We start from the raw sequence: 17,301 nt of genomic DNA on the forward strand, positions 1-17,301 counted from the left end.
TTTTTACACTGATACTGTTTTTAAGGATAAGTGAAGGAATGTTTATAAATCGACCCATGTGGCAGAGCGGCATACCGGTCTGACTTGCAGAGAATTCCGGGTTCAACCCTGGCCAAACTTCTTAATAATTAATTAACACTTTTGTCTCTTATCATTATTTCTTAAAAAATGAATAATCTCTAAGATCTCGACTGACTCTTTTACAATTTTTCATGTGAAGTTTCTTTTCTCTATGTATTTAGGATTTTTTTGTTTAATTTTAATTGGTATACATTTTATATGCTTAAACAATGCTTTACAAATTATATAAATATTTTATTATACATGGTTACTCTGGTTGTTATCCTGGAGAATATTTCGGACGCATTATAAATATACTCGTACCAACGGTACTCCGTATCCTTGCATATATTATAATGTACTTTTAAAGATATGACGGTCTCAATGTTACACATTTTTGCTTAACCTTATTTTCCGCGTACATTTATAATTCATTAAGAAGACATATTTTTACTTCGCTTGTATTTGTTTAAGTGCAGAATGAAGTCGTATTTATTCATTTTAATATTGTATTTGGTTTAGGTATTACAATAGAAATAAATAACGTTTTCTACGTTCAAAGCACTTGACTTCTAGAATTTCCCTTGCTGTTACCATGTACAAACAATTTTGAGTACATATAATAAAAAAGTAAAAATGTACGACATAGTTAAATTTCGGATTTTACACGAAGCAGCTCTTGCGTTTCTATATTATGTTAGACACATCACTACTGTTAATGCCCCAGCACTAGCTGTCATGTAGACAGTTAGGTTCCGGTGCGCTTTTCGTTAGAGATGTCAATATGGAGGATTCGCAAGTTCGTTGTACGTATTGCATGTTCAAATAGTTTTTGCAAAGTTATTTAATAGAAAATTGCACGTTCAAATAGTTTTTACAAAGTTATTTAATAATTATAACGCAACATTCTTAGTTTTGAAGCACCGCAAATAACTTAGCAGGTAGGTGATCTCCGTTTAGCACCGGGCATCGGTGGCTTAGCCGGGGTGTTCGAAGGTGGTAGAACCCTTTGTGGTTCGACTCCGACCACCGCCACACCTATTTCTGCCTTATAACAGCAGTGTTAGGCGCTGCTGTGTTCTAGTTTAAAGGGTGTGGTAAGGGAGACGTACTTTTCCGAGGCATTCCAGCTTAGTCCTCAGGAGTAGGGGCGCTGTGGCCAACCTCAGGTGGGAATATCTAATCCTATCTGGGGTTGATTACAGACGTCCATGGACGACAGTAGCCACATACCATCAGGTACTCAATTGCTACCCCGCACGCGTATCTGCGCGTAGTTACTTTTGAACGTTCGTGGTACCAACTGAACGCAAACGCCATGTAGCTTAACGTGGTAGTGGCTAAAACGATTTTCCGATACCACGATTGAATGTAGGTTACTAAAATGTGACGTAGCATCGATTAAATCGCCAAAATGCAAATCGCCGATGCCAAAAGCAGCACGTCTCTTAGGAAGCCATTACCGTCGCTAAATTGTCACTCGACAAAATATATCACCATTTACATTTGCCGCTATATTGAAAGCTCCCCAAAGCTTATTATAGAGCTTAACTCTATGAACTAGAACGTTAACAGGTTGCTGTCTGGAACTTTATTATTAGTGTGTCCTACGCTTCGGAGGATGCGCATATGAATAGCACACATTTACATACCTAATTCTAATTTTAGTCTGTACTGCCACTCTATCTTTACGTGGAAGATAGTACAAAAAAAAGACAAAAAGACCCTATCAACACTCACAGCTGTATACTAGGATTCCGCGTCGTGGGGTCCATGGTCCCATGCAAAGACGAATGCATAACACACCCAGACCCAGAACAGTTATCTACACCCATAATTCAGATGTCTGGCTGTCCGGGGATAGAACCCGGAACCTTTTGCGCGTCAGGCGTACGTCACCACCACATACTTGAGCCTAATACTGTTAATGCCTAAGAACAGCAGTGTTGAGCTCTGCTGTGTTTCGGTTTGAAGGGTTTGGTAAGGGAGACTTACTTATCGTCAGCGTCGGTTCTCTGTCCTGAACCTCTAGTGGGATTCTTATCTCATCTGCAGGTACTGAAAACCAAGTCGATTGCAAGCTCGTTTGAATCTTTAACCTTACGGAATAATAAATCTTTTTATTATTATTTATTTTTAGTTTAGCACACTCTCGGTAGTTATAAATATTTTACTGACAGACATGAGCAGAAGGACCAACACTTTGATATTTTCAAAAGCACCCCATGCTTTTTTACAATTAAATAAATCTTTTTTTGTTGTTAATACAATTTTTCATTAAAACCTTTCTAAGTTTATTTTATATTTTTTAGTTAAATTTCTTATAAAAGCGATTTCTTTAGTTTCTTTAATTATTTATTATTTTATTTATTCTGTTGTTCACATTAAGCATCCACAAAGCGTCATAATTATAAGGATGTATGTTGATATCTTTCTACTGAAAAACGGAGTGACTCACTGACAAACATACAAGTGAAGCTAATATAAAGCGTGTAATAATATTAAGATCGTGAGTTTATGAGAATGTAACTCACATATCATGCCTCATCCTGTAACACACCTGGCAATTTAAAATTTTACTCGTATTTTTCTCAAAAGATGTTCTTGAGAAAAATAAATCGCTAAGGTGCGCACTCATTGAGGCAAACGTTCAAGTCTCTTATAAGTTACAGTTTTCTTCCATAAAAATTGAGTTAAATGTAGACAACTTATTGAATTACCTACGTGAAGGTAAAATTCAACGTTTATATCGTTAAATAGTAAATGTTAGTTTTCCACTTAGAAGTTAGTTACTTTTCTATTATAATTTAAGTACGTACTTCAAATAATGGATATACACATATATTTAAACAGTTTATTACAAACTTATTTCGTTGAATGAAACCCCATTGAAAACATAGTGATCGGGGATTTCGAGGTTCGAATCCCTTCTGGGATTTGAATTTCTGGGATTTGATTCTGAATTATGAAAGTTTTGTCTGTTTAGTTCTTAGAAAAAAAAAACATATATACCGTCGAATTGAGAAATCTCCTCCTTTTTCGAAGTCGGTTAAAACAGTTCTGAAATGTGTATCAAGTCTATCGATTCGCACTTGACCAGCGCAGTGGACTATCGCCCAGAACCTCATCCTATAAGAGAAGACCTGTGTCCAGCAATGGGACAACAATGGTTTTACCACATGAACGGTTCATTATTTAACGAAATAAAAAACGAGTGTTTATTTAAAAGCGTAGGCTTTTATTCTGCGAAGGCTTTTAGGCTGTTTATTTAAAAGCGTAGGCTTTTAAATAAACACTCGTTTTTTATTTCGTTAAATAATGAACCTAACCTAAATAAACGCTTGTTTATTTAAGTTGTGACTAAAATGTAGCCTGTCCCTGAATTTCCCTAATTAATACCTTAATTATTTTCTAATTTTAATGTTGAACCTTGTCTTTAAATAACATTTGCGTAACTTAGCCTTTACGTAGGCTTTTACCGTATATACATTTTCATAAGTTAGCAGAAATTTATTATTGGTATATTAGTATGTTATTATAACAATGGAAACTTATTAGTAATGTAGTTGAGAGCGGAAGGTATTATTTCTGTTTGTAACATAATGTTTATATTTAATGAAATTCTGGTAATAAAGAAGTTATTAAAATACTAAATAAAATACTTTGTCTATTATTAATGCCTCCCGTTAAATGTAAGTAATGTCCGACTATCTCATTCTGAAGCTTGGTAAGCCACGATACAAGTAACACTTGTCTTGTCCCTATTGTTTTCATATCGTTGCCAACTTTACATTGATCGCTTGTCTGTATGGACCTCAGAACTGTTATGTTCGAAACAGAAAATAATGGAGACAATAATTTTCATCTATAAAGACTGTACATTGTATAATATTGCATTGCGCTTAGTTTATAATAAGCAAAGGTGTTTAAAGATGACACAAGTTTTTTTTCAATCAATCAAACAATCTAGGGCCTATAAGTATAACTTAAATATTTATTTAAGTAATTGGACATTACATGACTGCATAAGCTACTAAACACAACAAACAGTTTATATAAGAGCGATGTATTGTTATTTTATTGCTTATTTTGCGTTATCTAAAAAGCCAGTTTAAACCTCCCGACTTTGCAAACAAGTACTTACTGCACTCACGTTGCCCTTTATCTTGTCCTCTCGTTGTGGAGTCTTTTGTTAAAAGGCTTAGCGAAGGAGAGGTATCCGTTGTATGGGGAAACGACTTAACGGATAAACTGTTGAGGATTCCGTCTATTGTATTCTGTTTCAAGTCACTCTAATCGTGGATTTTTAAAGCAAGGCTTTTAACATTGACGACTTGAATAGCATAAATGTTAATTTAAATACATTGCTTAATTGAATTATTTCATTAATTATTACTAAATAAACTACTGTAATCTTTTTGCGACCCTTGTTATACGAAAAGGGCACGTTTCTTATCGCGCGTGTTCAAACACGCGTGCGTAAACACCCCTATAGAATCGCGCGTGTTTACGCCCGTATGCGCGACACAAGCATACGTAAAATAACTCGATGCGGTTACATCGCAGCCCGTGTCTGTGAGCGCATGAAACGATAAAATGCAAGTGGCGCGAGTCCGAGAATACCGCACGACAGGAAAAGTGACCAAATTGTCTATGTAACAATATAATAAAGGTGATACACATACACACTAGATCTCAAACCCGCGTGAAAAACTCCTTAACTAACTACGTATATACAGTTAGTAACAGCGATAATTAATATTTTATGTAAATGTTCGGCCGGCTGTTGTTCTTTCAAAACACAAATTCTATTGTGATTTTGTTTGCTGCTTTCTTAACAAGGTTTCTTAAGAACAAATGCGTAAGAAACACGAAAGTTAAGGCAGACATTTCTTAATCACGTTGTTTTGAGGATGGAAGCCCTACAAATCCGCGGATATAATAAAGCGTCAAAAATATGCTTATTGTGAGTAAAACTGTTTACGAAATCTTTTAAGTAACATAAAGAGCTTGTATTGCCATTGTTTTTCAATGATTACGCTGATTGCTACTTCTAATAAAAAAATGGATTATATAGACAGGATTTCTAAACGTAGTCTTGCTCCAGAAACATATAGCAATAAAAAAACAACTTATAGCAATAAAAATAATGTCTGTTAAATTTATTTAAGTATTATTAAATTTTGAAATTCCATTTCCGTCGAGGGCCGTAAAGAATGAATGAATTCAAGTAGAATGTAATAATATCCTAAATTATTCAAATTATGTTTGTAGAGATAAACTGAAATAATACTTGAAATAATTAATTATTTTACATGTTTCCAACCATTGGAATATTTTAAATGAACGTTGTAATTACTAGTCAGGTATGAATTTCAACGTTTCTCGTGGAGTAACATTTATATTCGATGTTCATATACAATAGCGATATTAAAATAATTGTTTATGAAAACATGGAGAAAGATTGGCGTAGTGCGTGTCGAACACGGAGGATTTCGTACTAAGAAATTTTCATTATTTTTATTTTTAGTATTTGTTATCATAGCAGCCATAGAAGTATATCCATTGTGAACATTTGAAATATCTACCTACCTATTACGGTCCAAGAAAACAACATTTCAATATAATAATAAACCATATCCAATATTGTAGAATAATCAGTTATTAGAACAATTTTAAAACGTATTTATAAGAATAGCAATAAAAAAACTAAACTAAGTTTATATTTTTCCAGTTATTTCTAAAGCCGGATTGCCGGGATACGGAGAACGCTGTGAAAGAAAAGTTGCTGACTAATTACAGGTAAGTTGATTAATTAATGTCTTGTATAGCTTCAGCGAAACAGTTGCACGGGAGAAAATATATTTTATTTAACGAACCTCAAGGAAGTTCTCATTTTTATTTATAGAAGTTACATTAACCCTTGGTGCTTTATGAATATATTTTAAAGTAAAATTTCTCTTAGCGAGATTTGAAGCTTTCTTCAAGACATCTCATTGGTACTGTAAAGGTCCGAGCAGATATACAACTTTTATTATCGTCGGTCCACAAATTAGCTGCTTTTCGGGAGCTAGAACGATCGAACGCTACATCCTAAACACGTTTAAACGCCAGTCGCAGCTACATAAGGCGCACCAGAGACTTAATGCGAAGAATAAGCAATGCAGCATCAATGATGTTTGCAAAACGTTTCCGACTCCGCAACTGTGCGATTCAAAGCGCCAAAACGTGATGCAACATTGATACAATCACCAAAACACGAATCGTCGATGCGAAAAGTAGTTGAATTGTGGCTACACTTAGGTTAGCCGTCGCTTCATCAGTCATTTTATTTTTAATGAAGACAATATTTTTCATAAGGAGTGAGATACATTTCTAAAAGACCGTTAAGGGTAAATCTATACTAATATTAAAAAGAGGAAAACTTTATTTGTTTGCTTGATTGTAATGAATAAGCTCAAAAACTACTGGGCCGATTTTAAAAATTCTTTCACCATTCGAAAGCTACATTATCCACGAGTAACATAGGCTATATTTTATATGAAATATATTTGATAAATAGATTTTGAGGCGGTACAAAAGTTTGCCGGGTCAGCTAGTATTTTATAAAGACGTCAACAAAAGTCAAGTCCCACTTGCAGTGATTGTACCTAAAAGGCTGCAAATGTACCAATCTCCGTTCGTAGTTTTCTGTCCTCTCAAAAAAATGTTTTCACAGGATACGGAAGCGACGGCTGTAAATAGTGGAGTGTGGCTATAATCGGCTTAAAACGCGCGTATGTCTCTTGCCAATTTAAAGAATTTGAAAATACTTTTCCTGCTGCGAATTGTGGAAAATAGCACTTTTTGAACAATTGTAACGTTCACACGATTGGTGTTGTTTTTAAGCCTTTCAGGGCCTGAAGCGATCAAAAGAATGAAATCATAATTATTTGAAAAATAAATGTTATTAATGGAACTCCTTCTGGGATCAATCTTACGGCACCATTTTGGTACATCCGTTTTTGTTGTAGCAACAATGTTAGTGCTTTGTTTTAAAGTAACTTATATAAAAGATTCCAAGTGAGTTATCAAGGATATAAGACATATCTGTGATCTATTTCAAAGATGAAAAATATTTCCTGCTCGTTTGATATTTATAATGTGTAAAAAATTCAAAAGGAAAACATTAACAAATCACTACGAAAAATAATGAATTACTAATATTTTATTGAGTCTAAGCAAAATGAAAATACATGTTTTTGTGTAGGTACCTATAAGTTCGTCTAACAAAAGTTCGGCGCCACCGTTAAGTATAAATAGACGAGTAGGAAAACACTGAAGATTTAGATCCAGGAAATTGATCAAAGTCCCTATTTTCATCAGTCTGAGAGTGTATCAAATCTATTTATCACCTGGAAAATGTTTATCCGTCATTCAATCTAGTAACCAAAAAAATGTGAGCCGTCACGGAACGCCTGGCAGATGTGAGAAACATCGACATTATTTTGTAAAAGTTATATGCAGAAAAGAACATATTGTGATAGGAACTAAATATGTCATAATGATAAAATAAAATATTACGTTTTTTTTCCAGATAACGATGACTATTTATTGAATAAACATTTATTTTCATTAAATACAAAAATTTACGAATATCGCACAGTCGATTGCGCATGGCGACGCGTCGCCACACCGTACACACTACAGCATATAGACTGTATATATATACCATCGTATAGCGTCATGCGTCGGCATGCGTCGCCACGCCAGAAATCGGTTTTACGTGCGGCTATAGATGTTTCACATCAAAACTTGCCCATTTATTTTAGCTTCAAATGTCACTTTTATAGTGACACTTTCCAAATTATTCACATTAAGATACGACCTTAATACTTAAGTTATACTTGTATACTTAAATTTAAGGTAAAAAATGTATACCATTTGTGGACTTAGTGCCCCAGTTAGTTACGAAAATGCGTACTCCATATCGAGCAATCGAAAAGGTTCATACAACAGGAATACTGGCACAGTTCTAATGATAAAAACAAAAGCTTGTGTAGAGATAGGCGACCAAAGAAAGAAGACCCCTCTTTTCACATTAACGCCCCTCCTGTTCGTCTTTTGAGTGGATATTTGTAGGGGAGGGAGAATGTCAGAATAAAGTGGAGGCATAAAATTCGAGCGAGGACTTGGCGTGTTGCCAACTTCCTTCCATGCCTGTCTTTGCATATGAAGGAGTGTGCTTCTGAAGAGGCATAATTAAAAATATCGGGCGAAATTTGAATGTAAGAAACTGTGACATCCAACAATCGTCGTGTCCACGTACACTTCCAACTGAAACCAGGAAAATGTCGGCTATAGGTATATTTTTAAAGCTTTTTTATGATACACCAAATAGTAATAAAAATAAATGAATAAGAATGAAAAAATATATGTATATTTTTAATTTTTGTTCATTTATTTTTAAAAAGACTAACTGAAATTAGATTTTTTAAAATAAAAACTCATGTAAGCTTTGATCCTTATACTTTTATGGAAAATTCCGTCAAATATTATTTTAAGCTTGCGCTATCGGTATGACGCATAAGATTCAATACATTTCACGTAAATCGTATTAACCCTCATCACTTTGATTGGATTTTAACATACAACAAAATGCTTCATAACAAAAACATTATTACAAGCCTAATTTTGTAAATATAGATTAAATGTAGTAAAAATAATGAACAAATAAATAATGGATATTTATGCGCCAGACAAGGGTTATGATTTGTGACACACACACACACTCAATTTTTTTTTGTATATAATATTAATTACTTTATTTATCGTCCGTTACTAATAATCTATGCGATTTTCATCTACCAACGATCGTAGACACGATTTGGTTAGCAAAACATTGGATAGATTGAATATTAATAATGGTCGAAGGAGAATACTATTATGCCTGCAATCGCACGCGTCTGACACACTGTAAGTAGATGTAAATGACAATACTTTAACTTAAAAGTTTATATCTAGCGGGATATTCTAGACCTAATTCTAAAATAAAACTAACGAAGGTAATAAAGTCTCATTATGGAAATTTTCTTGAATTATCTTATTAAAACCTCAATTTTTTGCTGAGCTTTAGTCTTCTCACAGAATAAGAAAGATATGATCCACTCTCTACTTTTACTTTCATTAAGATGATATCTCAGAAACGTACATTTCCACACGATTAATTTATTTTTACTATACTTACTACACTTCTACATACATTATTATTGTAGGAAGGTAGTATTTTGAAGGTGGTACATCCCTTCATGGTTCGACTTCGGCAACACCGCCACGTCTATTTCTGCCTTATAACAGCAATACAGACAAGTTTAGTAAGATATACTTTTTCCGAGGCTTTCTAGCTTAGTCTTCAGCTAGTGGCGCATCTGTGACTCACTTGACACGAACCTAATCTTATCTGGGGTGGATTACAGATGTTTATGGGCGACAGTAGCCATTTACCATCAGATGAAGTGCACGCTCGTCTGCTACTCTATATTATAAATAAATCTCACGGTAACATGAATTTTGCAGCCACATATAAACGCTTATTACAGGGTGGTAAAGTTTATTAGACCGAGTGCTGTAGTAACCGACGGTCGTACGCATTAGGGGTGCTTTTGTCCCAGAATCGCCGGGTCAAGGCCGCCCTTCCCCTTGCCAACACCCAATAACCCCCATATTGCAAATCGACCGTGAATTACGGCCGGCACATTATAAGCATCGGGTTATTTTCGTATTAGGATAATAATGAACATTATACTAAGGGATATTGTTTGGTTTAAAATATGATTCTATAGTGCTTTTAATTGCCAGCTTCAAAGCATCATCAATTGCAATCAATCAATCTCTTGCATTTTATAGTAAATCGTATCAACCCCAGGTAGATTTAGATATTTCTACCTGGGGTGGGCCACAGATGCGCTGCTACCCCTGAGGACTAAGCTGGAATAACTCGGAAAAGTCTGTCTCCCTTACCACACCCTTCAAACCGGAACACAGCAGCACCTAACACTGCTGTTATTAGGTAGAAATAGGTGTGGCGGTGGTGCCGCCGGTGTAGAACCACAAAGGGTTCTACCACAAATAAAATAAAAATAAATATTTAAATGCTAAATCAAACGTCTCACATAACTTCGATCGGCGTACTTAGAAACTTGCGAACTGAATTGCTTAACCTAACAGTGTCTCCACTTGAAACTAATTGATAAATGGAGTGCACATGCGAGACGAACGGGGAACTTTTGAAACAAAAGGAATGGTTTCTGTACTGTACTTTATTAAACATTCGTTTAGTACAAAGAAAACTATAAAGTAGATGGACATGAGGAGGAAAAGTTCATGAACGAATTTATACCTATCTAAATATATATAACTCAAAGGTGAATGACTGACATAGTGATCTATCAACTCACAGCCCAAACCACTGGACGGGTCGGGCTGAAATTCGGCTTGAAATTCGGTAACATGCAGGTAGATGTTATGACGTAGGCATCCGCTAAGAAAGGATTTTGATCAATTCTACCCCCAAGGGGATAAAATACGGGATGAAAATATTACTTCGTAACGCGAGCAAAGCCGCGGGCAAAAGCTCGTTGGTAATAAGTTGTTATGGAATGTATGGCAAACGTCAATTAGACCGAGGTGTTAAGTGTAATTTGTAAAAATGGAAATGGTTAAGTGTATTAAAATTATTGTATGAAATTATGATTGATTGATTGACATACAACGTGCGCTGTAATGTCAATATTTAACCTTTTTGGTTTAAAATTTAGATTTTGTCAACATTTTGGATCAGATATTCGTCCATTTAGGAATTAAATCGATTGTAAAAACAAGCTGAAAGCTGAAGCAATTTCTAAACATGTTATTGGCAACTTTAAATGGATATTAACTTTACTATTTACATCCCGGTTACAATAGTTAAAAAGCAAATTGTCTGGATGGGTTGCATAATTGGCTACGATTAGTTTACAGTTCCCGTTAAAGTCAAATGTAACAATAATATGACAACGGATACGAAAGTTATCATAAAACAATAATTTTAAGCGACCGGTTAACGCTAAGTGTTAATTATGCCATGTTAACTAGGTTATACATCTATGATGTTAACCATAACTAAAATAATGCACACCATGAATTGCTTAACCGTAGATTTGATGGTTTTATTTTTATTAACGTTAAAGTTACTTGGTTATAGGATACCTTTAGGGTGGCTTGCATTATGTAACTTTAACATTTACAAAAGCCTAACTAACCAACAAATCCATGCTTAAAAATTAATTAGTTACACCATTTTAGTTAAGGCTTGCATTACCGTCGTAACTAACACATTAACCGCTGGATTTTGATCGGTTAAAGTTATTGTATTAGTCAACTTCCGCATTTCTCAATTTCCGCATTGATAAGGTGACAATTGTGACGAGAAGACGAGACAACGAGAAATTGTGTTGCCAGCGACACAAATTACATTAACTACAAATAAATTGGTGCACAGAATTGTTACATTCCATCGCTACCGTCCAAGTTATTGTTACATTTAACTTAAACGCAAACTCTAAAATGGGCTTTCTTTGCAACCCACGCTTAGTCTAACAACTTCGGTAACCTAACTGTGCATTAGTCGCCACTTGTAACTCGTTAGCACTAACCGGATCGGAGCTAAGCCCACCGCAAAGACCCACTGCAAACACTTTGAAATTACAAGCTTCTGGAAATCCCTTTGTCATTTTACTTTGCGGAATTTTATTGGCATAAAAATGCGGTGGGAAAAGTTTCAAATATTTCACTTAAATTTGCATTTGCAAGCGTATTTTACTAAAAAACTATTATGAGAATGCTGAAAGAAGTAATGTTTTCGGAAGCAGTGACAGCTAGTTGATATTTAAAATGAGTTATGTTCGAAAAAAATATTAAATGCTATTAGAAGTTGGTTGCCTTATACGTGTGTTCATCACGGGCCAATTGGCTACTTGACACTTTTTGGGAAACTGTTTTAATGAATTCATATACGTATTATATATGCCTTTCATTGATCATTTTTTCGAAAAAGGGCTATTTATTAATAAAAAACATATTTTTATTACGGTAAACGGAACGTTACGCCAAAACAGGCGGTCAAGTGTCATTTCGTAGCGTGACGTCAACACATTGAAAATATAGAAATAAACTTCGACGTTACACATACTTCAGGTTTCGATGTGATCGACAGGTTTCGATGTAGTGACGTCACATGACATTTGAGGCAGCACTGTCGCCGTTTTGGGATTTAAAATCCACAGATAAAAAATCGAAAATTTCTTTTTAAAAATTAAAATACTTAGAACATATTAAAAAATAAACGAAATACTGCATAATTTATGTTTACTTATAAGCTATCATATCCAACATATTTCATATTTTATTGTTATAACTGTCAAGTACCCAATTCTCTATTTGAAACCCCCATAAAATTTTTAGCTACTAGCGGTCAACTATATAACACCTGACCGCGCTGAATCCAAAGGTCAGTCATAATAGAAAATAATAGATAGAAATAAAGCTCGGAGCTAAGCGCGCTTCAGAGGGTGCTTGACCTTCTCATAAAAAAAATGTGTAGCAGAATTTCTCATAAAAAAATGTGCAGCAGAAAGAATTTCAAAATATTTAAAAAAATGTTTTTTATTTTCATGTAATATTCCACCTGATGGTTAGTGGCTACTGCCGCCTATGGAAATATGTAATCAACCCTAAATAGGATTAATTAAACACAACAATAAGTGACGACAATCATATTTTCTTATATAGCTGGTTGCATAAACATACAATTTTATCATACAAGTTTGTAGAATACATATACTTTGTACCCGAAACAAATAGCTCAGAACTCCGAATGGCAATAAAATACTGCCTCGCAAACGTATCGCGATAACGTTCGTAGCAGTGCTACGGGCGTAGATTTCCCACTATTGAAAACTTCTTAATATCCATTAAATTCTTAGAAAAATGAATTTTATAGTAATATATTTATTAAAAAATGTATAATATTAAATGTTTCTTAAAAAAAAGAAGGGGCTCGTCCGGGATTCGAACCCGGGACCTCTCGCACCCGAAGCGAGAATCATACCTCTAGACCAACGAGCCCTGTAAAGGTTGCTCTAAATTAAGGATATACATACTGCCAACCGGGAATATTGGAATGAAAAGTTAGTCGTCTTTGGTTTTAGGAGGTCGATCGTATGAGTAATATTTTTTTAAACGAATTGATTGAATGGTTGCAACCCCTTTAAGTACCACTGTTGGGAGCTTGAAGCTTACTCCATAGGGAATTTGTGATGGAGATATTTAATAAAATATAGACATTTCTCTATTTTAGTTCCTATGTATCCTACCGGGGTAGGCCAAAGATGCGCTACCGCTGAGGACTAAGATGGTACGCCCCGGAAAAGTGTGTCTCCCTTACCACACCCTTCAAACCACACACAGCAGCGCTTAACACTATTGTTATGAGGCAGAAATAGGTGTGGCGGTAATGCCGCTGGAGACGAACCACAAAGGGTTCTTCTACCAAATTAAATTGTATTATTTAAACACGATTTTCAATAGTTCAAGATAATCTGTACCTCGGGTTTCACGAAGTATAATAACTACGTGGAGCGGCGAATATAAACGTTATCTTTGGTTATGTAACCGAGCGTGGTGGCTTTGTAAATTATGTTAGCAGTCGTTGCAAGTGGTGTTTTTTGTAGTCGTAGATAATGGTGTCTTATTAAAGGTTCACCAATGTTCAGTACAAGTTCAAAAGAATTTTTATGAATTGTTTATATCTACTCTGTGGTTTACAATTTCGTCCATAAGAAGATTATATTGTTGTTTATATTGTTGTTGTAGTTTATTGAAAATCTACCAATTTTATAGGATATGAAAATAAGTATTTGGATATCTAGTTAGAAATGATTAAACACCTGTTTTGAGCTTTCTTTACTTCTTTAATAAAAGCCTAAGGGAGTAAAATAGTTTTTTTTATAATATCGGAGTAGAAAACGAGTATGCAGTTTACCGGATGGTAAGTGACTGCTGCCACCCATAGACATCTGTAGCTAACCCCAGATAACATTAGATTTGTGCCTGAAGTAAGCCATAGAGGCGCTGTTACCCCTGAGAACTAATTAGACAGAAATAGGTGTTGCGGTAATGCCGCTGGAGTGGTTTCTACCACCTTTAATTTGTTGACAGTTCGTATTATGTATTCGCGTACAAAGTTAGTTTTTCTATACTTATATTATAAAGTGGAAAACTTTGTTTGTTCGTTTGGTTGTAATAAATAGGCTCAAAAACTACTGGAACGATTTTAAAAATTCTTTCACCATTGGAAGGCTACATTATCTATGAGTAACATAGACTATATTTTATATGAAATATCTTTGATAAATAGATTTTGAGGCGGTACAAAGTTTGCCGGGTCAGCTAGTTTTATATAAACAAAGATTAGTGCGATGCAGAGCTATATAAGCGTTCAAAATGTTTCTAAATTACCAATATCTGGTTAAATTTTATGCTTTCATAATTTGAGCAGATAATTAGAAAATTATTCACTCGCGTGACAAATTTACATTATCCTATAGACATTTTTAAATCATATGCAGAAACAATTTATGTTTATGAGTTCTAGCCATATAATTTTTTTAGAATCCAATTATATTTTAGTATAAGATAGCTTTTATTAACAGTGATAGCTTAGTGGTTAAGAAACTTGGCCTCTTTTTTGAGGGGCCCGAGGTTCAAATCCAAAGTGATATGTTTTCAATTAATTATCACTTGTTTAAAAGGTGAAGGAAAACATCGTCGGGAAAGTTGCATTCTTGAGAAATCTTTAAAATAAACTTTTCAAAGGTATGTGAAGTCTACCAATTCGCACTTCGCCAGCGCGGTGGACTCTGGCCTTACTATATCTGGCCTAAGAGGAGACCCGTGCCCAGCTGTGGGACAGTAATGTGTTGATGATGATTATGAAGCGAATATTGTCCCAATTTTTTAAATTAGATCGAAGCGGTAATGTGTGGTCTGTGGTCACCGCCGCCCAAGGACATCTGTAACCTAAAGCGGACCACAGATGCGGTACTCCCCATAGCACTGGACAAAACCAGTTACTTAAGTAACCAGGTACTGTCGAAGATCTTAATATAGCGGAATACCCGATTAACGTCCTTTATTAATAATCAATCTATCCAATTTTTCCGACCAAAGGTCTTTCGACCATGTGTATGTGTATGTGTGTGTGTTCATTATTATCATTTGCTAGTACGTGCGTTTGGGTTAAAGCACTTATGAGCCTAATATCAGCAACGTTAAGCGCTGCTGTGTTCTGATTTAAAATTAGAACACAGCAGCAGTTACGGTAAGGGCATACTTATCCGAGGCGTTCCAGCTTATTCCTCAGGGTCCTCAGACCTCAGGTAGGAATCTTATGTTATATGGGATTGATTGCAAATTTCCATGGGCACCAATAGCCGCTTACCGTCGGTTGGTGCAGTGCTCGTTTGTTAATTCTATATTATACATCAAAAGATACATATTTAAACAGATTATTGTGGTTGATTATTGTGTTTGAAAACAGTCCATTTTAGTGGGTACTTTACAAACATTCATTTAACAATGTTGTATCTAAATTATTTGATACAAAACCCCCAAATAAACCTTTAAAAATACATACGCGACCGATATATCTCTCTTTTGGGGAAGTCGGGTAAATTAACCATCGTCTGAAAATTTAAGCAAATGTTAGATGTTACCGTGCAAATATGAGCCAGTAGATTTGCGATTACCTCTGTCAAACAGACTAACATACATTTCTAAACGGATTTTCCCAACTCGGTTATCATACATTTGAGGGTGCGGATTTATTTACTATTTTATACATAAGCCTTTTACAAGATATACATAGTCTCATCAGTCGTAAATTAAAACCTGGCAATAAAGTTCTGCAAATTTTATACCGTAAAATTTTGCGAGATCTAATTTAAAACTAAGTCGGTTAATTTATTAAGTATCTAATAGGTAGCATCAATCCAGCAAGTTTGTGAAAATTGTTACCTTATTAAGGTACTAAAAACATTTTATAATGGCCAAATCAATATTTGACATCTGCATGTCTTTAATAAATAGGGATCTTTTTACTTCTTTAATTAATAGATTAATTTCAATTTGTTGTAGATCGCAAACTACATGTTAAAATTGAATGTAGATAACTTAAAAATGCGCGTATTTATATTATGCCATTGAAATTTCAGCGTTATCCGAATGGTTTTGAAAAAGGGATGGTTAGCCTGTCCCTTTCATTTGCCCACCGGCGGGGGCACTGCCTCATCCCCAAATAAATAGGCAAAGATAAAACCGTTCAGTATCTTTTTCTCTTTTCTTTGTCAACCTGGTTGGTAGCTATTAACGAGCTTTAGGCTGTCCGCCCACTGGATACTATGTTTTTACCAAGTGGTAGTGATAGCCTAATGGTTTAGAAACTCGACCTCACGAACGCGGGATCCGAAGTTCAAGCCCTAGGCACGCGCATCTGATGTTTAAAGTGTGGGACAATGCTGGGTTGATGACGACCAATATTTAGCGATTAGTGATTAACGCGACTATCTATAGTCCTTTGACGATTATGCAGTAGCTTAAACTTTAAGACATTGGACTATTGACAGATTCTCTGAATAAACTATTTAAGTTTTTCCATTGCCACTCAACCAATAAACTTGAGGCCCGCACGGTAGCGGCTTACGCAACTGCTCAGTAGCTAAACGAATAAGATGGAAGTTGAAGGTGGTAGAACGCTTTGTGGTTCGACTCCGGCGGCACTACCGCCACACCTATTTCTGCCTTATAATAGCAGTGTTAAGCGTTGCTATGTTCTTGTTTAAGGGTGTGGTAAGGGAGACATAGTTTTCCAAGGCTTTCCAGCTTAGTTTTCAGGGGTAGTGGCGTATCTGTGGCCAACCTCAGGTATGAATATCCTATCTGGGGTTGATTACAGAGGTCGATGGGCGACAGTAGCCACTTGCCATCAGGTGGACTGCATGCTCGTATGCTACTCCTATATTATAAAAAAATGCAAGCATATGCAACCATCAGTCAGGTGGTAGTAGGCGATAGGCAGACAACCGTGGTGTTATGAGTTTTGTTTCTTCGAAAAATCTAATCGAGTAGAATATAAAAATAACTCAAGAACTTAAGACAATTTATAAA

The 17,301-nt window shown here is 35.2% G+C and overlaps 1 protein-coding gene and 1 non-coding gene across 2 annotated transcripts in view; both read right to left on the reverse strand.

The window, feature by feature from the left end:
* LOC140743600 (uncharacterized) overlaps positions 1-17,301 on the reverse strand; it is a 235,745-nt gene that overhangs the window by 66,991 nt on the left and 151,453 nt on the right. The gene's annotated exons all lie outside the window — the stretch shown is intronic.
* Positions 13,132-13,203, reverse strand: TRNAP-CGG (transfer RNA proline (anticodon CGG)). The gene has a single exon. It is a non-coding gene; the product is annotated as a tRNA-Pro (tRNA).

Source organism: Epargyreus clarus, unplaced genomic scaffold (assembly GCF_041222505.1).
Source record: "Epargyreus clarus isolate Ecla_fem2 unplaced genomic scaffold, WU_Ecla_fem_2.2 ptg000007l, whole genome shotgun sequence".
NCBI lineage: Eukaryota > Metazoa > Arthropoda > Insecta > Lepidoptera > Hesperiidae > Epargyreus > Epargyreus clarus.